The sequence below is a fragment of the Dama dama genome, chromosome 32 (genome assembly GCF_033118175.1).
Source record: "Dama dama isolate Ldn47 chromosome 32, ASM3311817v1, whole genome shotgun sequence".
Classification (NCBI taxonomy): domain Eukaryota; kingdom Metazoa; phylum Chordata; class Mammalia; order Artiodactyla; family Cervidae; genus Dama; species Dama dama.
In genome coordinates, this window is record NC_083712.1 from 30,144,659 (window position 1) to 30,171,607 (window position 26,949).

The 26,949-nt window shown below is 42.0% G+C and overlaps 1 protein-coding gene and 1 long non-coding RNA gene across 3 annotated transcripts in view; one reads left to right on the forward strand and one right to left on the reverse strand.

Moving 5' to 3' along the window:
- The window catches only part of TRMT9B (tRNA methyltransferase 9B (putative)), a 66,317-nt gene extending 51,953 nt beyond the window's left edge, over positions 1 to 14,364 (reverse strand). Inside the window, exon 1 of one of the 2 annotated variants that reach the window (XM_061134919.1) lies at positions 14,301 to 14,364. The gene's annotated coding sequence lies outside the window, so the exon portion shown is untranslated. Of the gene's footprint in view, positions 1 to 13,662; positions 13,887 to 14,300 lie in introns of those variants that run through there. The other variant, XM_061134920.1, reaches the window with a different exon arrangement.
- Positions 1 to 26,949, forward strand: part of LOC133050631 (uncharacterized) — a 162,298-nt gene that overhangs the window by 10,524 nt on the left and 124,825 nt on the right. The window lies entirely within an intron of this gene.

Consider the following 26,949-nt stretch of genomic DNA (forward strand, 5'->3'; position numbering starts at 1 on the left):
TTTTTTTAAATATTTAGGTAATTTAAAAATTAACAGCTTGCATTGGTGTGGAACTTTGGTTACAACTGATGAGCAAATTGTGATGCATTATTATTAATAAGTGTCCATAGTAGGTAGTAGACGTCACAGTTTGTATTATTGTGTACTATGGGTTTTGCCACATGCAACATGTCATGTATCCACAATTACCCATATACCATGCAGAATAGTTTCACTGCCATAAAACCCTCTGTGTCCACTTAATTCACCTCTTTTCCCCCACCAAAAACCCCTGGCAACCACTGATCTTTTTACTGTCTTTGTAGTTGTTCCCAGATGTCAAAAAATTGGGATTATATAGAATTTAGCCTTTTCAGCCTGGTTTATTGACTTAGCAATTATGCACTTAAAGTTCCTTCTCCATGTCTTTCTGTAGCTCCATAGATATTTTCATCATGGAATAATATTCCAGGACTTCCCTGGTGGCCCAGTGGTTAAGACTCCACACCACCAATGGAAGGGGCATGGGATCGATCCCTGGTCAGGGAAGTTGTGCATGCTACAGCCAAAAAAAAAAATAAATAAAAACTACTATAGACTAGTATACCACTGTATGAACAGACAGTTTATCCATTCACCTATTGGGGGACATCTTGACTATTTGTGAATTTGGGATGTTTGCGTTATAAACATGTGTGTGCAGGTTTTTGTGTGGATTTGCCTGATAATTTTTTGGTACTCAGCAATACAAGTGAGGTCTAATGCAAGCAGACTTGTGGATGCTGTTCATTTTTGGTGCCCATGAGATATTCACTTTGGGTCTTCTTTTCTTAATGCTCCTTAACAACTGTTGGGCTCTCAGCTATCATCTCTGGCTGGCAGGTAACTTCTGCAGATGTATTTTCTGAAGCTCAGTTACTACTGATCACCAAAAGTTTATTAAGTTTCTTCAAGTCTGCTATTACAGATGAATGAGATTTCTTGGTTGACTCTACAGAAGGCTGGTATCTGCCAGTGAGACTTCAAGAGAGGAAGCAATTCCCATCCAGCAAATGTGGCAATTCCTTGTTTGTTCCAGACATGTCAGTGTTACTGTCCAGATCTATAAATTCCCAATGGAAACCAAGTTAAAAAATTTCAAATGAAAGGTCATATTTTAATACTTCAATTTCCATAAAGGTCTTCCCTGTTGGCTCAGACAGACTCCCTGCCAATGCAGGAGACATGGGTTTGATCCCTGGGTCGGGAAGATCCCCTGGAGGAGGAAATGGCAACCCACTCCAGGATTCTTGTATGGAGAAACCCCAGGACAAAGGAGCCTGGCGGGCTACAGTCCATGGGGTCGCAGAAGAGTCAGGACATGACTGAGCGACTAAATAACAACAATTTCCGTAAAGGGACTAATAAGTTGAGATCAGATGCATCTTTTTTTTTTTAACTTTCTTATTTTGTATTGGGGTATAGCCAATGAATCAGGGCTTCCCCTGGTAGCTCAGCTGATAAAGAATCCACCTGCAATGCAGGAGACCCTGGTTCGATTCCTAGGTTGGGAATATCCCCTGGAGTAGGGATAGGCTACCCATTCGGCTAGTATTCTCGGCTGGAGAGTCCCCGTGGATAGAGGAGCCTGATGGGCTACAGTCCATGGGGTTGCAGAGTTGGACATGACTGAGTGACTAAGCATAGCACATCGCTGATTAATAATGTTGTGATGGTTTCAGGTGAGCAGCGAAGGAATGCAGCCATACATTTATATGTGTCCCTTGACCCCCAAACACCCCTCTCATCCAGGCTGCCACATAACATTGAGCAGAGTTTTGTGTGCTTTACAGTGGGACCTTGTTGTTTATCCATTTTACATAAAGCAGTGTGTACATGTCCATCCCAAGACCCCTAACTTGACATTATTACCTACTTTCATGGCCAAAGGAAGAAAAATTTTTCTCCTTATATAGAAGGACCATATTCTGCTGCCTGTCTCGTTTTGTCTCAGCTTCCAAGCCAACAGGTGGTTATTGGTTTGTTGCCTGTTTCCAGGAAGTTCATGGTCCCCTGTGTTATGTGTTTGGTCACGTGGACTAGTTCTGTTTGATCTCATGCTATTGATCCTCTGGTTATTTGTGCTGCTGGAGGCTATTGCCTGACTCCAGTGCTGACATTCTAGATGCCACTCCTTTTCTCTTCGAAACATCTGTGGTCAACGCGTTATGACAGTTGTGACAGAAGAGCTAGCTTCCTTGTGTGAAGATGGAATTCGAGACCCTGGGTGCTTTTATCAGCAGGCAGCTTGTTCAGATGATCCCAGATTCCTTTCTCTGATGGATTCTGCAGAGACAGTGCTGGACTTCCACCCAACAGAGTATGATGCTGGAGAAGTATAATGAAAAAGTTCCTGACAGGCAATAATGTTCTTTTCCCCTTCCATTTTTAACTTCATTTAAAAATCGATATGGTGGATATATACCCCAGAGAACTGGAAGCAAGGGCTTGTGGAGAGATTTGCACACCCATGTTCATAGCAACATTATTCACAACTGCCAAAGGTGGAAGCGACTCAAGTATCCACTTAGAGATGAATGAATTAACATAATATGTATATACATACAGAAGAACACTTGGGTGGTTTAGTCGCTCAGCCGTGTCCAACTCTATTTCCACCCACCCCATGGACCGCCAGACTCCTCTGTCCATGGGATTCTCCAGGCAAGAATACTGGAGTGGGTTGCCATTTCCTCCTCCAGGGGATCTTCCAACCCAGGAATCTAACACGCATCTCCTGCATTGGCAGGCAGATTCTTTACCACCGAGCCACAGGGAAACCCACAGAAAAATATTATTCAGCCTTAAACAGAAGTACAACTCTGATATATGCTACAGCATCAATGTGTATTTTGCTAAGTGAAATAAGGCAGTCACAAAAGGACAAATACTGTGTGATCCCACTAATAAAAGGTACCTAGAGTAGTCAAACTCATAGAAACAGGAAGTAGAAACAGTGGTTGCCAGGAGCTGGGAGGAGAGGTAAATGGGGAGTTCCTGTTTAATAGGTGTCCTTTCAGCTTTGTAAGATGAGAAACATTCTGGAGATGAATGATGACGATTGCACAGCAGTGTGAACTGCCACTGAATTATAGACTTAAAAATGGTTAAAATGATAAGTTTTATGAAAGTCACGATTGCAATTAATGCAATAATGCTACACAACACCTTAATTGTGGGTGAGATCTTAAGTCCAGGCTTGCTGGGGCAGTCCCCACCCATGCTTCTTTTCCCCAGAGCACTCATTAATACAGGCAGACCTGGAAAATATTGTGGGTTTGGTTCCAGACCACCACAATAAAGCAAATATTGCAATAAAGTGAAGAACGTGAAATTTTGGTTCCCATTACAATAAAAGTTATGTTTGTAATATACTGTAGTCTAGAAGTGTGCAATAGCATTATGTATAAAAAAATGTATGTACATTAATTAAAAAATACTCTATTGCTAAAAATGCCAACTGTCACCTCAGCCTTCAGTGAGTCTTAATCTTTTTGCAGTAGTAACATCAAAGATCACTGATCACAGATCAACATAGCAAATATAACAACGAAAAAGTGTGAAATATTGTGAGGATTACCAAAAAGTGACAGAAAGGAACAAAGTGAACACACGCTGTTGGAGAAATGGCAATGATAGACTTGCTCGATGCAGGGCTACCTCCAACCTTCAGTTTGTAAGCAACACAAAATCTGCAAAGTGCAATAAAATGAAGCACAATATAACAAGGTCTGCCTGCAGTGCCCCCCGTTTTTGCTGTCAAAAGTGTCCCAGGTTGAATAGTAAGTCACATGATCACCCTGGTTCTATTTCATGATTGCGTAAATCCTTGCATTGCCATCCTCATTTGGAAACGTCTTAACATTTAGAAGGTGCCTGCATTTTCTAGAATCACTCTAATTATAAACACGGTGTCCTGGAAAATGCTACAGTCTCCAGTATTTTTATTTTTTAATTTAAAACAGCACTTATTTATTTGCTCATAACTCCGTTGGTTGGATGTTTGGCACAACATGGCTGAGTTTTCCGCTCCGACTATGGTAAGACTGAGATCAAGATAATCAGCCAGGGTGAGCTGTCAGCTAGCGGTTCTGGGGTAAAATCTGCTTCCAAGCCGATCCTTGGAATTGAATTCAATTTCGTGTGGTCATAGGACTGAAATCCTTGATCAGAATGAGGTTCGCCTTTCCTTGATGCCCTTCACATTTTAAAAAAATTACTGATTACTTGCCAAACAGTGACTGAAGTACCAAAAGCAGCCCTCCATTCGTACAAACTCTTTACTTCTTTAAACACTAAAACCCTCTTTTTTTAAAAAATTGATGTAATACTGGCTTGTAACATTATATACATTCCATGTGTATAGCATTATATTTTGACTTCTGTATATACTGCAGTGTGCTCACCGCTAAAAGTTTAGTTTCCTATCATTGTATCGTCGATCCTTTGACCCACTTTGTCCTCCTCCCACCCCATAACCACTTCTCTGTTCTCTGTGTCTGTATGTTTGTTTGTGGTTTTTTTACTTTGGTTTGTTCATTTATTTTGTTTTGTTCTATATTCCACGTAAGAGTGAAAATACATGGTATTTGTCTTTCTCCATCTAACTTATTCCACTTACCATAATATGTTCAAGGTCAATGTTGTAATAAATGGAAGACTGCATCTTTTTATGGCTAAGTGATATTCTATTGTGTACATAAAGCACATCTTTGTCCATCCATCCATCAGCGGGCCTTTGTTTCCATATATTGGCCATTGTAAGTAGTACAATGAACGTGATGGTGTATATATCTTTTAGAATTAGTGTTTTTGTTTCTTTAAATAAATATCCAGGAGTGGAATTGCTGGATCATATGGTAGTGCTCTTCTTAATTTTTTGAAGAATCTTCGTATCGTTTTCCATAAGGGATTGCACTGGTTTACATTCTCACCAACAGTCTATGTGGGCTTCCTTTTCTTCACAGCCTTTCCAACACTTGTTATTTCTTGTGTTTTTGATAATAGCCATTCTAATGGCCATGAGGTGATCCCTCATCGTGGCTTTGATTTGCATTTCCCTGATAATTTGTGATATTGGGCATATTTTCATGTGCCTGTTGGCCACCTGTATGTCTTCTCTGGGAAAATGTCTATTCAGCTCCTCTGCCTGTGTTTTAATTGGTTTGTTTGGCTTTTTATTGTTGAGTTGTAGAAGTTCTTAGTATTTTTTTAGATATTAACCCCTTATTGGATACATGATTTGCAAATATCTTCTCCCATTTGTTAGGCTGTCTTTTCATTTTGTTAGTGGTTTCCTTCTGCTGTGAAGAGGCTTCTTAGTTTGATGTAGGCCCACTTGTTTCATGGTTGATTTTGTTCTCTTTGCCTGAGGAGACATGCCCAGAAAGACATTACTAAGACCAACTGCAAAGAGAATAGTGCCTATGTTTTCTTCTAGTAGTTATATGGTTTCAGGTCTTATATCAAATCTTTAATCCAATTTGAGTTTATATTTGTGTATGGTTTAAGACTAATATAATTTTATTCTTTTGCATGTGGCTGTGCAGTTTTTCCAAGAACATTTATTGAAGAGACTGTCCTTTCTCCTTGTATGTACTTTGCTCTTTTGCCATAAATTAATTGTCCATATGTGTATAGGTTTATTTCTGGGCTGTCAATTCTGTTCCATTGATCTGTTTGTCTGTTTTTTTGCCAACACCATGCTGTTTTTACTACTGTGTTTTTATAGTATAATTTAAAATCAGGCAGTATAATTTTATAGTGTAATTTAAAACCAAATCCAGCTTTATTATTTTTTTTCTCAGGATTGCTTATTTGGGATCTTTTGTGGCTCTAAATAAATTTTAGGGGTTTTGGTTCTATTTCTGTGAAAAATGTTGAAATTTTGATAGGTATTGCACTTAACCTGTCGGAGAAGGCAATGGCACCCCACTCCAGTACTCTTGCCTGGAAAATCCCATGGACGGAGGAGCCTGGTAGGCTGCAGTCCATCGGGTCACTATGAGTCAGACAAGACTGAGCGACTTCACTTTCACTTTTCACTTTCATACGTTGGAGAAGGAAATGGCAACCCACTCCAGTGTTTTTGTCTTGAGAATCCCAGGGACGGGGGAGCCTGGTGGGCTGCTGTCTCTGGGGTACGACTGAAATGACTTAGCAGCAGCAGCAGCACTTAACCTGTAGATTGTTTTAGATAATATGTAAATTTTAACAATGTTAATTCTTCCAGTCCATGAGCATGTAATATCTTTCAGTTTCTTTGTGTTTTCTTTTGATTTCTTTCAGTAATGTCTTATAGTTTTCAGGGTGCAAGTCTTACACTTCCTTGATTAAATTTATTCCTAGATATATTACTTCTTTTTGTTGTGACTATAAATAGGATTGTTTTCTCAATTTCTCTTTCTGCTAGTTTGTTGTTAGTGTGCACTTCGGCAGCACATAATACTAATATTAGTTTGTTGCTAGTGTACAGAAATGCAAAATACAATTTTACATATTGATGTTGCACCCTGAGGCTTTACTTCTAATAGTTTATTATTTCTAATAGTTTGTGGTGGGGTCATTAGGGTTTTCTATATATAAAATCATGTCATCTGCAAATAGTGACAGTTCTTCCTTTTCAGTTTGGATGCTTTTTATTTATTTTTCTTGCCTAATTCTCTCCAATACCATGTTGAATAAGTGTGGTGAGAGTGGGCATCCTTGTTCCTGATCTCAGAGGGACAACTTTCCATTTTCAATGTTTAGTATGATGTTAGCTGTGGGTGTGTCATATAAATTTTGCCTTAAAAAATATATCACAACCCCATGTTCTCTCTTCCCAAATCCCTGATACAACTTGGCACATCAGTGCTCTAACCAGTGATTTAAGATTTGGATGTTCTGCTCTATAATACACTTGGCAAATCAAAAGACCATTTTGATTTTCAATCTTAAAAAAACAAAACAAAACAGAGTTGTATCCTATAACTTAATCTTTAAGCTCCATATAGCTGAAGACAAGAACTCATCATGCTTATAGCCCAGAGGGAGGAAAAAGCCAGAATTTTCTCTTGAATATTTACTCAAATAGGAATGAAAGAGAAAAAAAGGAGGGTTGGGACAAGTTGCAATTAGGTCATTTGTGTGTTACTGTAACATACAAAGGTGAATACCACTTATTATTCCTCACAGTGAATCCGATTAAGGTTAGATTCAACCAGTTCCTTCCTGAGAATATACTGTAAATGGGCTTAGTTGGGGGCTCACTGTGGAAGAGAATGCATTTGTCCTGAAGCTGCATTTACAGAGAAAGAGTACTGTTTTTATTTTGATGTGTTTATTTATGATGACATGGGGCTGAGTGGCTAAACTCTTGCTGTCATCAGTGGACCTATAATATGATAGTGTGGTTTATCCCAGGCAACATTTGTAATTCTGCATTTAAATGTTTTCATTACCTACCAGAGCAGATCTCTGAATGAACTCTCACCTTTTGAGACATGAAAATCAATTAGAAATTATGTATGTATTAGACTAACAAATTCACTAAGTAACTCCATCTCCCTCAGCTACTCTTCTCTAATTTTTAGGTTCAAATATCAGAAGCAAATATAAAATGATTTCATTCAATAATCAAGACCTAGATGTGCTAATATAATTTCTGAGTACAAATAAATGATAATGTGTTACTTAGGAATTGTAAAGACTGAATCATATTTGATCTTCAAATCAGGGCTTCCCTGATAGCTCAGTTGGTAAAGAATCTGCCTGCAATGCAGGAGGCCCCAGTTCAATTCCTGGGTTGGGAAGATCTGTTGGAGAAAGGATAGGCTACCCACTCCAGTATTCTTGGGCTTCCCTTGTGCCTCAGCTGGTAAAGAATCTGCCTGCAATGTGGGAGACCTGGGTTCGATCCCTGGGTTGGAAAGATTCCCTAAAGAAGGGAAAGGCTACCCACTCCAGTATTCTTGCCTGGAGAATTCATGGACTGTATAGAGTTCATGGGGTCGCAAAGAGTTGGACATGACTGAGCGACTTTCACTTTCACTTTCAGTCATATTTACTTTAATAACTAAAAAAAAAAAAAATCTGACAAGGCTCAGAGTATGAAATAAGTAATTAGAGTGAATTCAAGCATACTCTTATTTTAATCTCCAATTAACAGGACATTTCTCTATTTAATCCTCTAAAAAATAAAAATTAAAGTTCCAGAGCAAAGAAAGATTCAGTAGAAACACAGCCACACAGATAATTCATTTAATGAAAGAACCAGCCTTCCAGAAGCTATTATATTGCTGAGCAGACCCTAGTTCCTCCTTTGTATTGCTCTTCATTAAGTAGATAGGCTTTCTGGAACTTGGGTGGGGAGGAGCTTTTAAAAATCATTTTCTTGGTATTTTACCTCGATTACGAAACTGAAACAAAAGAAGATTATTTCATATTCAAATAGAACCACCACAGGAAGGGGTAGGTGCTTAGGAATTTTAGTGACTTATTTGCTTGATGCTTTTTCTAGCAATTTCATCTGTAATGACTATAACATCCATCTGCTTGAAATGCAAATTGGTTAGCAACTGGATCCTTTTTTGATTCTTACAATATATCATCTCTCTGCTTTGAATGAAATATCCTAGCTGAGTCTCTGATGAAATCTGTTTCCAGTAAGCGGTGGAAAGGGAGTGTCGCACAGCCTCCATTCTGGTCTCCTCCAGGTGTGCCTTCCTCTGTCTCTAGGCTGGAAAACCATCAGTATATTTCCCAGAGTCCCTTGCAGCCAGGGTTCTGGGCGCAGCTCAGGTTCTGCCAAGTGAGAGGACCCGGATGATAAGCGAGGTAGAGGGTGTCTAAGGAAGATGTTCGCTGGCTTGTTTCTGTCCTTGGTAACCAGGTTCCGTTACTAGCTTCCTGCGTGAAGTGGCGCTTTGTAGCAGCTTCTCTGATCACTGGAACACAGCTCAGAGAGTGAGCTTGATGTCAGCAGCTCAGGTGGTGGCTTCGATTCCCAGCCTCCAGACTTGGGCGATGACGGCAGCAACTCTAGGAGGCCGGTTCCGCAGAGCTATCTGGGGCTCGCCCCTCCAGCCCAGCCTGCAGCCTCTCCTCTCTAAGCCGCAGTTTTTCCTTCCAGCTTTCCTGTGAGCACCAACTTCCCATATGAAACCCCGTTCTGCTTAAAATAGCTGGGATAGTTTCTCTTACCTGCAACATGACATTAAAACAAGACAAAGGAAAGATGGCAGCCTTCAGTGCCCAGGACAGTACGTTAAGCCTGGAGAGAACCACGGAAGGGAAAATGGTTGTGACCTCCACAGGGACTCCTTGAGGACCAGGGAGAAGTCACTGGCCCTGCCACCAAGGACTCCCCAAATTGGCACCACTCTTAGGGCCAGGGGATGAGGCCACAGCATAAAGGCTTAGAAATAATCATGAGACTTTGGAGAAAAAGAAAAAAAAAAATGTGAAAGGAAAAATAACAAGGAGGGGAGAGAGGAAGGAAAAAGAAGGGAAGAGAGAAGAGAAGAGGAAATAACAAACCAAATAAAAGCAGGCACTGGTGACTACTGTCCTCTGCCAGCTTCCTCACGTGACCTGGCCTGGGCGGTGCCCTGTTGGACCTGTCGGTGTCACAGAGCTGGGCTCAGGGGGTCTCAGATGCGGGCTCAGGGGCACTTTCCACAGGAGGAAATCAAGCGACTCCATCAGCTCTTGAATAGACAGATTCAAACTGGATAAATACATATGTTTTGTCTATTTCCAGCTATCCTATACACATGTGCGTGCTAAGTCACTTCAGTCTTGTCCAACTCTTTGTGATGCCATGGACTGAAGCCCGCTGGGCTCCTCTGTCCATACATTCTCCAGGCAAGAATATTAGAGTGTATTACCATGCCCTCTTTCCAGGGGATCTTCCAGACCCAGGGATAGAACCCATGTCTCAAATCTCCTGCACTGGCAGGCAGCTTCTTTACCACTAGCGCCACCTGGCAAGTCCATCTATACATAGTGTTTTTCTCTTAATAGATAGATAGATAAAAAGAAATCTAGTAGCTAGAAATTATAGTTCATGGAATTGCGAAGAGTTGGACATGACTGAGCATGCATGCAGCTGGAAATATACAAAATATGTATTCTAAACAAAAATCTATTAGATTTTTAAGAAGGAAATGAATCCAGATGGCTTTAAAGTCAGACGATTAATAATGCAAAGAGTTAACAAACTAGTCAATTATGGTAAATATTGGTTTAGGTTCTGAGCAGCTTAAAAAAAAAAAGATTGTCAGTATGTTTTTTTATAATTCAGTAATCTGTAAGAAAAACAAATCCTGAGCTGTTTACACAAAACAATTAAGACTCTATGGAGATGTAATTCTTAATGGAAAAGAAAAGCAAGCGTGTCTCCCAGCCCAGCCTGCTGTTCAAGCCCCACTCACACACCACTGCCCCCCTCGGCAAAGATATCTGTTCTGTCTGCTGCTAGCTCTCTCCTCATCAGGAAACCTGCACACAGCAAGCGCACAGAACCTCTGCAGGTGTTGTTCACTGGGCTTTAATCCTTCCCAACCCCAGTATCACTTTCTAAAGCACACATTCCTGACCTCCCTCCCCCCACAGGTCAAATTCCCGTCTCCTCCCTTGACATGTTTCCTGCATAGCACTCAGCACAGATATAATGATAGGTTTACCTGTATGGTAACCAGCAGCCATGCTTCCAGAGGGGTCACATCTGCTTTTCTTGCATCCTGAAGGCTTTAGCATGGTGTCTCAGGTGACTTAGGGATGCTCAACGAATAAAACCCTGCATCAGTCATATTGCTGCTTCAGCCCCAGCTACTCCATTTCTAAATATGTACCTGCCCAGGAGAAAACTATGGACTCTTATCATTTTATGAGAACCACATTTTAATGGCATTAACGGAAGCTAGTTTATAAAAGACTTAAATTTGATTTTAGAATTTCCTCTCCTTCCTCCCCCTGCTACCTCATCATTACCTCTCAGAACCACCACACATAAATTCGTTCAGCTAGGTAAGTCAGTGGTCTGTCCATGGGGGAGGAGATGCAGGCTTGATGGTGTAAGCCTCTAATCGCCTCCCCCCCCAAACACTGATTACTAAGAGTCTATTGTACCCTGTAGTGTATTGTACAAAAGTATAGTAAGTTTACCAGGACAGGAGAATGAGTTACCCAAATACTCAGTTCTACCATCAATTACACAGCAACCCCTCTGCAGTCCTAGGAGATGAGATTTAAGCCATAATATTTCTCTTTCTTGTAAGACAGCTCACAATGTGCATTTTGCACCAGTTATTCCATTTGCTCCCGACTACCACCTTAGTGGGGCTTCCCAGGTGGCGCTAGTGGTAAAGAACCCGTCTGCCGTTGCAGGAGACATAAGAGATGTGGGTTTGACCACCGGGTCAAAGATCCCCAGGAGGCGGGCATGGCAACCCACTTCAGTATTCTTGCCTGGAGAATCCCACGGACAGAGGAGCCTGATGGGCTACAGTCCACAGGGTCACAAAGAGGCAGACACCACTGAAGCGACTTAGCATGCATGCACACACCACCTTAGTTAGGAAATATTATTCCCATTTCACAGATGAGGAAATGGTTCAGAGCGGCAATTTAGTCCAGATGATGGAGCTCAAACTCCAAGTGGTTAGAAGTTTCTATGTCTGGAAAGGGAGTACCCAAAGTGAGTGGTGCAACTCCTCTTGGACACCTCTTAGCTAGAGGTTCAGGCTGTCCGATGACATTAAGAGAAGAGAATCACACAGGCTAAGGGATGTTCAGTGGGTCAGTTAGCACCCCCAAACTTCCAGCCTGACCACCAACCAAGCTGCACCAGAATCAGCCTCCATATTTAGCTCCTTCTGTTTGTCCTTAAGTAAATCACCACACAGTTTTCATCCTTTCCTGCCACTCTCCTCAGAATGCGTCCTAATTTATCTACGCTTAAAAGCATAAGACTACACAGGCAAGTGCTGACAGCTTAATCGCAATGATACTTCATAGAAGGGCTAAATCACAGTGAGAGCTGATTCAGTTCCCATTTAAAATACGAATTGGAACATCAACATGCAGTAAACACAGGATTTAGTTGCATTTCTTCCTCAGGGCTGAGATCCTGTTTATTGCCAAGTTTGTCTGGCCCTCTCTGCCTTCTTCAAGGTAGTGATAATAATGTGTTCATCATAATGTGTCTCAAATTTTGGACACATGTTTTTCTAAAGGCGCATATGAATTCTTTACAAGTGGAATGAATATAAATATCCCCGTTTCCATCTATCAGAAATACTGAAAGTATTAATACTTTCTTTACAGTCCTCTTAATCCCCATTAGGATTTGGCTTTAGAAGATATACGTACACAGAGGGTTAAGATGTATTGGGAAAGCAGCCCCCCCCCCCCACTGCCCCTCTGCTTTAAGGCAGAGTTAACCATGAGGACATGGCATTTTTCATTTCCCATCCCTCCAGTAAATAAAATCTTATTAAAACCTTGATGCTTTTGCTATATTAAGACAGACACACAAAAGGACAAAGTATTTCCAAAGAACATCATTTCATTAATTGAATCTTCCTAGAAAAGGATTTCTTTTGAACTAAGAGAAGAGTCTATAGAGAGCCCGCCTCTCAAATCTGACCAAATGCATTAAGAAAGCAGTCCTCTGGAGCAGTTTCCTTGGTGAGGAGATAGATCCTTTCCAACCTGTCAGGGTCCACTTTAAAAGAAGTTATGGGCAATCAAGGGCCTCCAGGGAGTCGCTTTCATTCTCTTCAAATGATCTTTCCCTCTGAGCTGCTCTACAGCAGCCCTCACCATCCCTGGAGACTCCTTCATACTGCGTTTCCAGCCGGGCATCAGGACAGAAAAACCTACAATTGTTCCTTCCTAAACTTCAAGACAGATTAACCGTTCATCAGTCAGAAATGTCAAGGATTCACTGTGCTAATGAGTCACATGAATAATAGTACTTCAGCTCCTGAAACAAGGAGTTAAAAGCCAACTGTTAACCTGTATTATTGCCAGTAACCTTAAACTCAAATGACATAGCTGCATTTTAGCTTTTCGCCCACAGGAAACATTCTGTGTACATTTAAATGCATGCAGACATGCCAATATAAAGCTTTACCTTTGCACTAGTTCTTCACAACCGAACCCCCTTTTTATGCATCGCACGCCTAGAACATTTATCACAAAGAACTCAGATAACATGTAAGGACACTTCGAGCAAATACTACACAAATTCTGCCCGTGCCGTTTTGATATTCTTTCTTAAACTGTATTTTTGACATCAGCTTGGACTATTTCTATAAGTTCTTCCAGACCAACTAAAAAATACTCCCTGACAAACTTTCTGGCTTCAAGTTATGTTCGTTTATCGCCTCCAGCTAGTTAAAAATCAATTCCCAAGTGATAGCCTCCAAAGGGAAAGATACACGTGTACTCCAGGAAAACACAAATTCATTTTCAACTTTAGACATGAAACAGGTCGCCTGCAGCTCTGGGTTCTGATTTATCCGGTGTCACATCCGAAGCCCATCCCGGCAGTCCCTTCCTGCAAGCCAGGCTCCGCTGTTAGGATCACGTCTAAGTTTTCAAGGTAAGCAGGTCACCCTCGGCGACTGGAGTGACCGCGGAAGAACAGGCACTCACCCCAGGCGGTCAGACCAGGGACGCGGACGCCGGAGAGCTCGGGAGGCGACCTGTCGCGCCCCCTCCTCCGGACCCGAGGCGGGGAGGACAGGCGCGGGGCCGGCCCAACTAGGGTGGAAGGGAGGCTCCCCGCCTCCCCACTCTGCGGACCACGGTCAACGCCACGGTCGCTGGCGCTGGCCGCGAGGTATGGAGGCGGGCAGCTCTACGGAACCGAATAGTTGCAATGCATTTCGCGCCCCCCCCCCCCCCCCCCCGCCCCGAAGCCGAGGCGGAAAAGCTGCCTTTGCATCAAAGCCAGGGGCTGCATCGGGTGTAACTTCCAACCGGTGACCTACTTAGAGTGTGAGAATGAAGGCGATGGGGGAAAAAAAAACAGACGGAGGGCGCGCGGGGGAGCCGGGCTCCGGGGACGCGCGTGCCCCCATGGGAGCGCGCGCCCGGGCGCCCCCGGGGCTTCCAAAGAGAAGTTGCCGCGCGGCCCCCGGAGGCCTGGGGCAGAGCCAGGGGCCGTCCCTCCGCCAGCGCTTCCCCTCGCCGCGGCCCGGGTGCGGGCTTCCCTGGGCTCGCGGGCCTCCGGACGATCGGCGCGGCTCCCCGCCCCCACCTCTGTCCCCGCCTCCCCGACCCGCCCTCACCTCTCTGGGTGGCGCGCGAGCTCCGGCGGCCTGGGGACCCGGGTCAGCGGCGCCTCCGGGCCGGGAGGGCGGCGGCGGGCGCAGAGCGGAGCCCGGGGAGTGCCGCCTCTCGGCCCGGTCCCCTGGGAACGCCCCGCCCGAACGCGCCGGGGAAGTGAGGCTCTGCCGCGCCGCCTGGCCCGGGGAGCGGGGTGACCTTCTTGCCTCCTCCCGGCGCTCTTGTCGGTGCCTCCCGGCGCGGCCCGTCCTCCGTGGGGAGGCCGAGGCGAGCACACCTGGAGCGCAGCAACGCCGTACCTGGGTGACAGCAGCGTGACGTTTCAGCGCGTCTTTTCTCATTTGATCCTGGCAACCACCTTCTGCCACCGAGAGGTCCCCATTGGGTATCTTCAAAACCGGAGGTCAGAGGGGTTCAGTCCCAGGTGCCCCTGCTCGCACTCTCCAGATCTTTTCACTCACATGGCCTTCGGAATCTGTGAGCCAAAAGACCCGTCTAGTCTGCAAAACTAGACCCATCACAGTCGCGTTAGAAGAAGGGATGGAACTTAGGTTGAAAGTTTCTGCGGAAAGTTGGACTTCTGTAACAATAGCGCTCGCTAGTTTCTATCAGGTCCTTCTCCTGGTCCAACAACTTAATAATCTTCAGAGGCCTGTGACTTTAAAATGCGGATACCCAATATTGGAAACTGAACTGAATTTGAAAAGATCCTGATGCTGGGAAAGATTGAGGGCAGGAGGAGAACGGGACTACAGAAGATGAGATGGTTGGATGGCATCACTGACTGGATGGACATGGGTTTGGGTGGACTCCAGGAGTTGGTGATGGACAGGGAGGCCTGGCGTGCTGCGCTTCATGGGGTCACAAAGCGTCGGACAGGACTGAGCGGCTGAACTGAACTGAATATTGGAAAAGTAAAATGTTGAGTAACTGTTCTGCCCCTTCTTGTGTTTGAGCTTGACACTCCTGACCCTATGGGATGGAGATGAGTTGAGTTGTATTTCCAGGCACGGTTTTCTGTGGGGACCCAACTACACGTCTCATGTAACACCTCGATGATGTTATTTAAGGCACTACCAAGAGGAGCTCAGCAGATATAGCTTGTGATTCTGGAATAGTTTTCTAGTGCCTTGCTATATTGGGAAACTTGGCTTGGGCATCTCTGTCTTAATGCCCAAGGGTAATCAAATTGACATTTCCTTTTTATATAAACTCCGTTTTGTATTTAAAAGGGGAAGAATCGTGAGTCTGATGATACATGTTCTTCTTGAGCAGAATGCCAGCCCACAGAAGTGCCCCTGCTCATTTTTGTTCCCATTCAGTGGAGTTAGAACTGCACTGTTTCCTTGGATGTGGCCACCATACTGGATACGGGGGTGTTCCTTGGGCTTTTCTAACAGGGCAGCAGGAGACAAAGCTGCGTGTATAAGTGGGTTTTATGGGCCTCTCCGTCTTCCTGAACTACGTAAAAAATAACTGTGGATAATCTCAACATTTCTCAAGCACCTGTCCTGGTTCTCTGCTTTTCTCTGTCATCGTTCCCTGGACAGCCTCATCCGCTTTGATGACTGCAAACAGAATCTCTGTGAAGGTGTCTCAAGTGCTGGTCTTTGCATAAACCTCCCAACCCATATTGCCAGCAGCTTGCTTGACATCCCCTGCGGAGTGACCGCGGTACATTTTGAATCTGAGGTCCTATGCCCTCCATGACCTCATCCAGCTTCTCTTTGCATTTCTCTGTGAATCCCATCCTCTGACTCCCCTGGTTTCACCTTCAAACTCTTTGCTTCTCCTGGCCCTTCGTATCCCACTGGCAGCCACCATCTACCATCAGTCTTGCAATACTTTTATTTACCTACTTCCTTCTCTTGTAATTGTTTCTACTTCACTTGTTTATGTCCTATTCCTTCTCGCCTATGTGATTATATTGTTTAATTCCATCTCCTGACTTTCTTTTTTTTTTTTTAACTTTTATTTTTTTATTTTATTTTATTTTATTTTATTTTGGAGTAATTTCTTGGGCAATGTTTATTGTTGTTTTTTTTTTTTTTATTAGTTGGAGGCTAATTACTTCACAACATTTCAGTGGGTTTTGTCATACATTGATATGAATCAGCCATAGATTTACACGTATTCCCCATCCCGATCCCCCCTCCCACCTCCCTCTCCACCCGATTCCTCTGGGTCTTCCCAGTGCACCAGGCCGGAGCACTTGTCTCATGCATCCCACCTGGGCTGCTGATCTGTTTCACAATAGATAGTATACATGCTGTTCTTTTGAAATATCCCACCCTCACCTTCTCCCACAGAGTTCAAAAGTCTGTTCTGTATTTCTGTGTCTCTTTTTCTGTTTTGCATATAGGGTTATTGTTGCCATCTTTCTAAATTCCATATATATGTGTTAGTATGCTGTAATATTCTTTATCTTTCTGGCTTACTTCACTCTGTGTAATGGGCTCCAGTTTCATCCATCTCATTAGGACTAATTCAAATGAATTCTTTTTAATGGCTGAGTAATATTCCATGGTGTATAGGTACCACAGCTTCCTTATCCATTCATCTGCTGATGGGCATCTAGGTTGCTTCCATGTCCTGGCTATTATAAACAGTGCCACGATGAACATTGGGGTGCATGTGTCTCTTTCAGATCTGGTTTCCTCAGTGTGTATGCCCAGAAGTGGGATTGCTGGGTCATATGGCAGTTCTATTTCCAGTTTTTTAAGAAATCTCCACACTGTTTTCCATAGTGGCTGTACTAGTTTGCATTCCCACCAACAGTGTAAGAGGGTTCCCTTTTCTCCACACCCTCTCCAGCATTTATTGCTTGTCGACTTTTGGATAGCAGCCATCCTGACTGGCGTGTAATGGTACCTCATTGTGGTTTTGATTTGCATTTCTCTGATAATGAGTGATGTTGAGCATCTTTTCATGTGTTTGTTAGCCATCTGTATATCTTCTTTGGAGAAATGTCTGTTTAGTTCTTTGGCCCATTTTTTGATTCTACCCAAAGCAATCTATAGATTCAATGCAATCCCTATCAAGCTACCAACGGTATTTTTCACAGAACTAGACCAAAGAATTTCACAATTTGTATGGAAATACAAAAAACCTCAAATAGCCAAAGTAATCTTGAGAAAGAAGAATGGAACTGGAGGAATCAACCTGCCTGACTTCAGACTCTACTACAAAGCCACAGTCATCAAGACAGTATGGTACTGGCACAAAGACAGAAATATAGATCAATGGAACAGAATAGAAAGCCCAGAGATAAATCCACGAACCTATGGACACCTTATCTTTGACAAAGGAGGCAAGGATATACAATGGAAAAAAGACAACCTCTTTAACAAGTGGTGCTGGGAAAACTGGTCAACCACTTGTAAAAGAATGAAACTAGAACACTTTCTAACACCATACACAAAAATAAACTCAAAATGGATTAAAGATCTAAATGTAAGACCAGAAACTATAAAACTCCTAGAGGAGAACATAGTCAAAACACTCTCCACATAAATCACAGCAAGATCCTCTATGACCCACCTCCCAGAATATTGGAAATAAAAGCAAAACTAAACAAATGGGACCTAATGAAACTTAAAAGCTTTTGCACTACAAAGGAAACTATAAGTAAGGTGAAAAGACAGCCCTCAAATTGGGAGAAAATAATAGCAAATGAAGCAACAGACAAAGGATTAATCTCAAAAATATACAAGCAACTCCTGCAGCTCAATTCCAGAAAAATAAATGAACCATCTCCTGACTTTCAAAACCATCTCTTCTTTGAAAACTTTCAGCTTTTATTTGAAACTAATCACCCTGTCCTGAGACTTTAGTGGTGTTTGTCTATGTACCTCCTATAACACTTATCACTAACTTTTCAAAGTATTTGTTCATTTTTTTCAACAAATATTCATTGAACATCTATTATGTGCCAGGCACTATGCTAGGAAAACAGTGGTGAGCAAAACACATAAAATCCATACCCTCGTAGAACTTATGGTCTAGTAAGATGACAGACATTAATCAAATAATCACAGATACCGAAAATGAAATGTGTCATCCAAACTGAAACCGGTACCAAGGAGGATAGGTACAGACTGTCATGAGAGTTCACGTGTCTAATCTCTCTCCTTGTGGGAACTTGGCAGTAGGACTCAGCCTCAAAATGTAGCCTAGAGCTGTATGTGGGGAGGTGTTCAGAGTTTTTGTTGAATGAACATATGCATCCATTTCTTACATGTAAGTGACTTGATATGTTTCTGTCTTGCAAAGTGTTGAATAAAATAATGACAAACGCTAATCACAACTCACTGCCACTTAAGCTATTGGCTGTTGTTCTGTTACAGCAAATCCATGGATCATCTGTCTCTAAATGCATCCTGTTTTCTTTGTCTGCATGGTGACAGGTGAATTTTTTGTAATCCCCGTAGCATTATCAAGAACATTCTTTATGGCAGAAGTTCTTCTGTGTACTAACAGTTTGCTGTTCTCACCAGCACCAGCCCCTTCACCTTCCATATAGTTCAGAACATTTGCTGAGGATGTAAAATAGCCTTGTTTTTTCTGCCCCGCTGGAAGCTGTGTCGTCCTCCACCCTCTGGGTCGTTTCCCTGCTTCCTCTCCATCTCTGTAATTGTGTGATCATTGTTTCTGCATCCCTTTCCTCTTCATTTCTGCTGTGTCGATCTTTATCATCTTTTGCTTGTGATCCTATGATTTTCGGTAATCAGTCTTTCACTGGAACAGTAAGTGACACACGTCTCCTAGTTTATCTTTTTTTTTTTGGTAGTGCTACTATGTAGTTTTTTTTCAAGAAGCACTCTTGAAAAACAAGACACAGAATTTCAAGCCTGATTTTTTTTTGTTTTCAGCATCAAATAGATATGGAGTGGGAAAGTGACCTTATTTTCATGGTAGGAAGATAAAGAGTGAAAAAGAAGTTCCAACAACAGGAAATGTGTCATGTAAAAAGTAAGACATTTAGCATGTAGAAAAATACAGAGACATGATTTTGAAGATAAATTTAATGACCTGGAAATACAATAAATGTTAAGTTAAAAAGCATTTTGAGTAGATTTTAGATTAGGTAAATCATATGTTCACATATGTGTACAGGAAAAATACTGTGTAAGTATACCAAAATGATAATAGTGTTTTTCTCTGAGTGAAGAAATTTTCACTTTTATATTCTTCTATATATTTTTTAAAGAGAAGGGGACGATATGCAGTTTCAGAGCAAAGCATATTTCTATTTGTAGCCACGATTTTGTCCTCATAGATTTTATGGATTGTGCTTCCCTACTATTATTAACACTAATCAAGTATGTGAGAAGTAGTGTTAACATATGAAAGGCCCTCTTGTTCCTTTCCTTTAATATTATTTTAAATACTTGAGTGCAGCAGTTGAAGTCCAGTTGTTTTAAATATAGAAGTCACAATTACCACACTGTTTCCATGCTGGAAAGCTGTTAATGGCTATGTTAAAGACATAGCCATATGTGCCTCATCTTGTATTGTACTTAGATTACTTGTTGTATTTATGTCACGCTTTGTTGCTGCTGCTAAGTCACTTCAGTCGTGTCTGACTCTGTGCGACCCCATAGATGGCAGCCCACAAGGCTCCCCTGTCCCTGGGATTCTCCAGGCAAGAACACTAGAGTGGGTTGCCATTTCCTTCTCCAATGCATGAAAGTGAAAAGTGAAAGTGAAGTCGCTCAGTCGTGCCCAACTCTTTACGACCCCATGAATCGCAGCACGCCAGGCCTCCCTGTCCATCACCAACTCCCAGAATTTACTCAAACTCATGCCCATTGAGTCCGTGATGCCATCCAGCCATCTCATCCTCTGTCGTCCCCTTCTCCTCCTGCCCCCAGTACCTCCCAGCATCAGGGTCTTTTCCAATGAGTCAACTCTTCGCATGAAGTGGCCAAAGTACTGGAGTTTCAGCTTCAGCATCAGTCCTTCCAATGAACATTCAGGACTGATCTCCTTTAGGATGGACTGGTTGGATCTTCCTGCAGTCCAAAGGACTCTCAAGAGTCTTCTCCAACACCACCGTTCAAAAGCATCAATTCTTCGGTGCTCAGCTTTCCTCACAGTCCGACTCTCACATACATACATGACCACTGGAAAAACCATAGCCTTGACCAGACGAACCTTTGTTGGCAAAGTAATGTCTCTGCTTTTTAGCATGCTATCTAGGTTGGTCATAACTTTCCTTCCAAGGAGTAAACGTCTTTTAATTTCATGGCTGCAGTCACCATCTGCAGTGATTTTGGAGCCCCCCAAAATAAAGTCTGACACTGTTTCCACTGTCTCCCCATCTATTTCCCATGAGGTGATGGGACTGGATGCCATGATCTTAGTTTTCTGAGTGTTAAGCTTTAAGCCAACTTTTTCACTCTCCTCTTTCAATTTCATCAAGAGGCTTTTTAGTTCCTCTTCACTTTCTGCCATAAGGATGGTGTCATCTGCATATCTGAGGTTATTGATATTTCTCCTGGCAATCTTAATTCCAGCTTGTGCTTCTTCCAGCCCAGCATTTCTCATGATGTACTCTGCATATAAGTTAAATAAGCAGGGTGACAATATACAGCCTTGACGTACTCCTTTTCCAATTTGGAACCAGTCTGGTGTTCCATGTCCAGTTCTAACTGTTGCTTCCTGACCTGTATACAGGTTTCGCAAGAGGCAGGTCAGGTGGTCTGGTATTCCCATTTCTTTCAGAATTTTCCACAGTTTATTGTGATTCACACAGTCGAAGGCTTTGGCATAGTCAATAAAGCAGAAGTAGATGTTTTTCTGGAACTCTCTTGCTTTTTCAATGATCCAGCAGATGTTGGCAATTTGATCTCTGGTTCCTCTGCCTTTTCTAAAACCAGCTTGAACATCTGGAAGTTGTTGGTTCAAATATTGCTGCATGCTTTGTTAGGCACAGTCAAATGTCAACCCCCTGGGTAAGCATCTTGATTACATCTACCTATTGTTAATGGTGATCTTGAGTTTATCTGAATGTAAACTCTAGGAAAAATGGAGATGTAGATTCATCGTGTGTGTATGTGTGTGTGTGCGCGTGCACACACACACACATGTGCACATGTGCTTATGTGTGCACTTATGTGTGTATATACAGTTCCCAAAGATTAGATATTCTGGGGAAAATGGAAGGTGAATTTTAAAGTGGTTTTTATTTTTCTCTGATGATAATTTTGGAACTGTCATGTGGGGGTAAAACTTTTTTAAAATTTAGACTAAATTAGTAATTAAGATTAGGTCGTAATCTTCCCCAGTGGCTCAGTGATAAAGAATTCACCTGCAGTGCAAGAGATGCAAGAGACCCAGGTTTAATCCCTGGGTCAGGAAGAACCCGTGGAGGAGGGCGTGGCAATCTACTCCAGTATTCTTGACCGGGAAATCCCATGGACAGAGGAGCCTGGCAGACTACGGTCTGTGGGGTCACAAAGGGTTGGACACGACTAAAGTGACTGAGCACCCACCCACCCATGTTACTAGAAGTCAACTTGATGTAAAGTAGTTGCAGAAAACTTCACAATAACAAAATTTGTTGGAAAACCATTTGTAATTGTCACATCACAGTGTTTTATCTTCTGAGAACAAACAAGACAATACTATTCTCCCATAGTCTTACCACCAGAATTACAATGACCAGAGTTCTTTGACCCCGATCTCAACCAAGATCTCTGGGTCTTAGATGATTCACCTGAAAATTTAGGGAACCAAGTTACACCTCCATGGGGTCGCAAAGAGTCGGGCAGGAGTGAGTGACTAACACTTTCACACTTGGTGCCTTGTTTATCTTACCCATTTATGATCTTAAGATTGAGTAAGAGCTTCCTACTTTCCAAGCTGGATTTAAAAGGGTTGGATGTGCAGCTCACAGGTGGTACTAGCTTCTGTTTAATTCAGGGGAAGAATTTAGGAAGAACTTGCAAGATGAAAGAGGAAGGAGATTTATTTCAAGAGGCTCCAGAGGGCAGACTTGGGCCAGCAAAGGCAAATTACAGGCCAGCACGTTTAGACTCAACAAGAGCAAATATTTCTAGAGTTTGAGCTACCTGGAACCCAGCTCCTTTTAACAGGTACAGTTCTTTGTATCTGGTTAGATGGACAAAGAGGCCCTCTGACTTACTGCTGTCCTTTTCAGAAGGAATCCACACATAAGATAGGAGATCACGCTTCCCAGGCACCCACAGTCCCTTCCCAAGAACCATGGGATTCTTTGATATGGTGTTGACAAAGGGTGTTGAGAAATGGTAGAACACAAAGTTTCTCCAGGTGTTTGGACAAAGAATGAGGCTGATATTTTTACAACACAGCCTTTGCCATGCTGATTTCTCCTTCCTTCTCCAGTTGGTTTCATCTTTTGTATTATGGAAAAGCAACTGATTGTTTTTGGAAATAGTAGTCAAGCAAAGATATACACTAACATGAGGAAGAGCTGCAAAGATCAGTTTCACCCCATTATTCAAGGCAGTTGGCTGAGACCAGAGCAGGGTATTGGTTCAGTGGTTTAGTTGCTAAGTTGTATCCAGCTCTTGCAAAACTATGGACAATAGCCCATCAGGCCTCTTTGCCCCTAGGATTTCCCAGGCCAGAATATTAGAGTGGGTTGCCCTTTCTTTCCCCAGGGGATCTTCCCAACCCTGGGATTGAACCCGAGTCTCCTGCATTGCAGAAGGTCTCCTGCATTGCAGATGGTCTCCTGCAATGCAGGTAGATTCTTTACCACTGAGCCACCATGGGAAAGAGCTGCAAAGATCGGTTTCATCGTGTTAATCAAAGCAGTTGACTGACCAAGGAGTATAACTTAAAGACTATGAGGAATCTGTGTGCAAATCATCAGAGAAAACAGCATCTGTGGCTTGAGTAAGACTGGGTTCATACCTGCTCACCTGGAATTTGTACTTCTTTTTCCTCTTTAACATGGGAAACAAAAAGGAAATAAAATAAGATAATGAGTAGGGAGGTGACTAAAAGCATTAAAAAATCCAACTGGGCAATCGGAAAAGCCACAGAAGGCCAGAAAAAGGGTATGTTGGGTTTTGCGAATTGTTTTTTCTTTTTTTATAGATGTTTTTTATTTTTGTGGAAAATTTTTATTGTCTTTATGGAATTTGTTATAATATTGCTTCTGTTTTGTGTTTTGATTTTTTGGCCATGAGGCATGAGGGATCTTAACTCCCTGACTAGGAATCAAACCTGTACCCCTGCATTGGAAGGCAAAGTCTTAGCCACTGGACCTCCAGGGAAGTCCCTGTTATGTTTTTCTTGTCTAAAAGAAAAATGAACAATCATCACCTAACAAGAATAATAAAACAGAAAAAAATGCCTTCCTACGGGGAGGACTGCAAGTGAACTGGCCCAGAGGTTGAAGTCAGTGCCAGGGGTTAGGCAGGTGGGAAAACCCTTGGCCCAAACATCCTATGTTATTGCAGGAACAAACTCATCCATCATTTTGGACAGTGGCCCTTCCATTCCTGAAGGCCGAAGTTCTTTTGCACTTACTGTTCTGGCCACATACAGGCGTGGTAATGTAATATACATAACCATCCCTCATGAGCTCAGTTCTATCTGATCGGAAATCAAATCAGTCTAATGTGAAGAGAACAATTTAAGAGAAGTGCCAAGCACAATTTTCCTATATCCAAACTGAGTCCACGTTAAAATAATTTTCCTTACCCGCAGGCTAACTTGACTGAAGAAATGTTCATACAAGAGAGAAAGGCGTCTTACGTGGGAATAAAAATGAACTTTTTTTCAAACATTCTATTTACATCTAAATTCATAAACTACAGCATATTAAACATTAAAATATAAACAATATATTTTAGTTCCAGCTTTAAAGAAAGTCTGAAATGGCTTGGAGTTCTAGAGTTCTGTGTCTCTGATTGTCATGTTCAACCGTTCAGTGAAATTTTATCTTAGAAATCACTTGAAATTAGTCCAAATGATTCGGGATCCAGGTACATGTTAGAGAAAGAAGGGGAAAAACAAGGATTTGAAAAGATATCTTTGCTCTTTACTATTGACTGAGAGAGAAAAAATCTAAGAGCAGGGACTATTTGCTTCTCAGCAGGTTAAACTTTAATGTTACTGGCCGATTATTCTAACATAAGAGTAAAGCAAAGAATTTCCTCTGGGAATTTTTCTTGATTTCATGAGAAAATAACATAAAAGAATCACATCATGTTAATAAAGCAGTTGTGTGTGCACATAAAGAGATGGAAGGAATTTTTGAGGTATTAGAGTATGTATGAAATAAATGTTTACTCTAAAAACATCTGAAAATTCAGAATTACGTGAAAAAGATGCATAACTGTACCACTTCAGGACACTATCATTAACACTGTAGGGCATTTCCTCCCTGTCTGCCTGAGTCCATTTAATATTTTTAAAATCAAAATTGGGTATTGTATTCATTTTTATTTTAAATTGTATCTTTGTGCAACATATCATGTTGTTAAGTAATCTCCCAAAACCCTGATGTTAACATCATTGTAAAAATCCATTTTAAAAATAGTTAGCATGTGCCAGGTGTTGGACAAAGTACAACAATGCATTAACTCATGTAATCCTCAGGAGAGCCCAAGGCAACAGTATCATTATTATTATCTTTGTTTTCTTTTAACAAATGGGGAAACTTAGCTCAAGAGAACTTAAATAACTTGCTCAAAGCTAATAAATGATGGGCTGGGACTTAAAATGATTTGGTTCTAACCTTAACGCTAGTATTCTTAATTATTATGATCAACCACCTCTACATGATGAATGTAAATTATCCCAATAAAAATGTCAAAAGTTTTATTTACTTCTTTATTTTTACTTGTCAGAAAATCAATTAACTTCCTTCAGAAGCCTTCCTGAATAAATCACAGTGGCAGCTATATGAATTGCGTCTCCCCTCAGAGAGCAAATATTGCTCTCTACCCAAGGTTTTCAGTTTTCTTTTTTGAAGCTCTGAATTTTAAAAGGCAGGACTGTGCATTTGTCTCTGTGTTTGGAGAACACTATAAGCCTACGTTAGAGCTGTATGAAAATCCGGAGAACATTATATTTGCTTCTCTTTTTGTAGTAATGTTGTGTGAGTCATAAAGTAAAGCCATAATTAATGTTGCTCTGTCTCTTGGCACATACTGTAGGTTATCCTGTGTTACTTCTCTCATTATGTGGAAGTCCTGATGTCTTTCTTGTTTGTAAGCTCCTTCAGTATATTGTCACTTCTTGCATGTTCAGAGTCTAGCACATCACCTTGCAAATTTCTGAACACTTGTTTGCAATATACATGATGGGGATTATGGTCTGTGAATTAATACTAAAATACTAATTGTGTGCATACTCAGTCACTGAGTCATTTCCAACTTTTTGTGACCACATGGACTGTAACCTGCCAGGCTCCTCTGTCCATGGAGTTTTCCAGGCAAAAATACTGGAGTGGGTTGCCATCTTCTACTCCAGGGGACCTTCCCGACCCAGAAATGGAACACGGGTCTCCTGAGTCTTCTGTATTGGCAGGTGGATGCGTTAACCACGGTGCCTCCTTGTTGTCCTTGTTGTTCAGTCACTCACTAACTCTTTGCGACTCATGGACTGCAGCACGCCAGGCTCCCCTGTCCTCCACTGTCTCCCAGAGCTTGCTCAGACTCATGTCCATTGAGTCAGTGATGCCATGCAGCTATCTCATCCTCTGTCGCCCTCTCCTCCTCCTGCCCTCTTTCCCAGCATCGGGAAATGAGTTCCAATGAGTTGAGTCTTGGCATCAGGTGGCCAAAGTATTGAAGCTTCAGCTTCAGCATCAGTCCTTCCGATGAATATTCCGGGTTGATTTCCTTTAGGATTGGCTGGTTTGATACCTTTGCAGTCTAAGGGACTCTCAAGAATCTTCTCCAGCACCACAATTTGAAAGCATCAATTCTTTAGTGCTCAGCCTTCTTTATGGTCCAATTCTAACATCTGTACATGACGACTGGAAAAACCATAGCTTTGACTAGATGAACTTTTGTTGGAGAAGTAATGTCTCTGATTTTTAATATGCTGTCTAGGTTTGTCATAGCTTTTCTTTCAAGGAACGAGTGTCTTTTAATTTCATGGCTACAATCACTGTCCTAGTGATTTTGGAGCCCCCAAAAATAAAGTCAGCCACTGTTTCCACTGTTTCCCCATCTATTTGCCATGAAGTGATGGGACCAGAGGCCATGATTTTTGTTTTTTGAATGTTGAGTTTTAAGCCAGCTTTTTCAGTCTTCTCTTTCACCTTCATCAAGAGACTCATTAGTTCCTCATCACTTTCTGCCATAAGTGTGTTATCATCTGCATATCTGAAGTTATTGATATTTCTCCTGGCAATCTTGATTCCAGCTTGGGATTCATCCAGCCCAGCATTTTGCATGATGTACTCTGCATAGACATTAAATAAGCAGGGTGACAACGTACAGGCTTGACGTACTCCTTTCCCAGTTTTGCCAGATAATTGTTCCATGTTAGGTTCTAACTGTTGCTTCTTGACATGGATATAGGTTTTTCGGGAGGCAGGTGAGGTGGTCTGGTGTTTCCACCTCTTTAAAAATTTTCCAGTTTCTTGTGATCCACACAGTTAAAGGCTCTGGTGTAGTCAATGAAGCAAAAGTAGGTGTT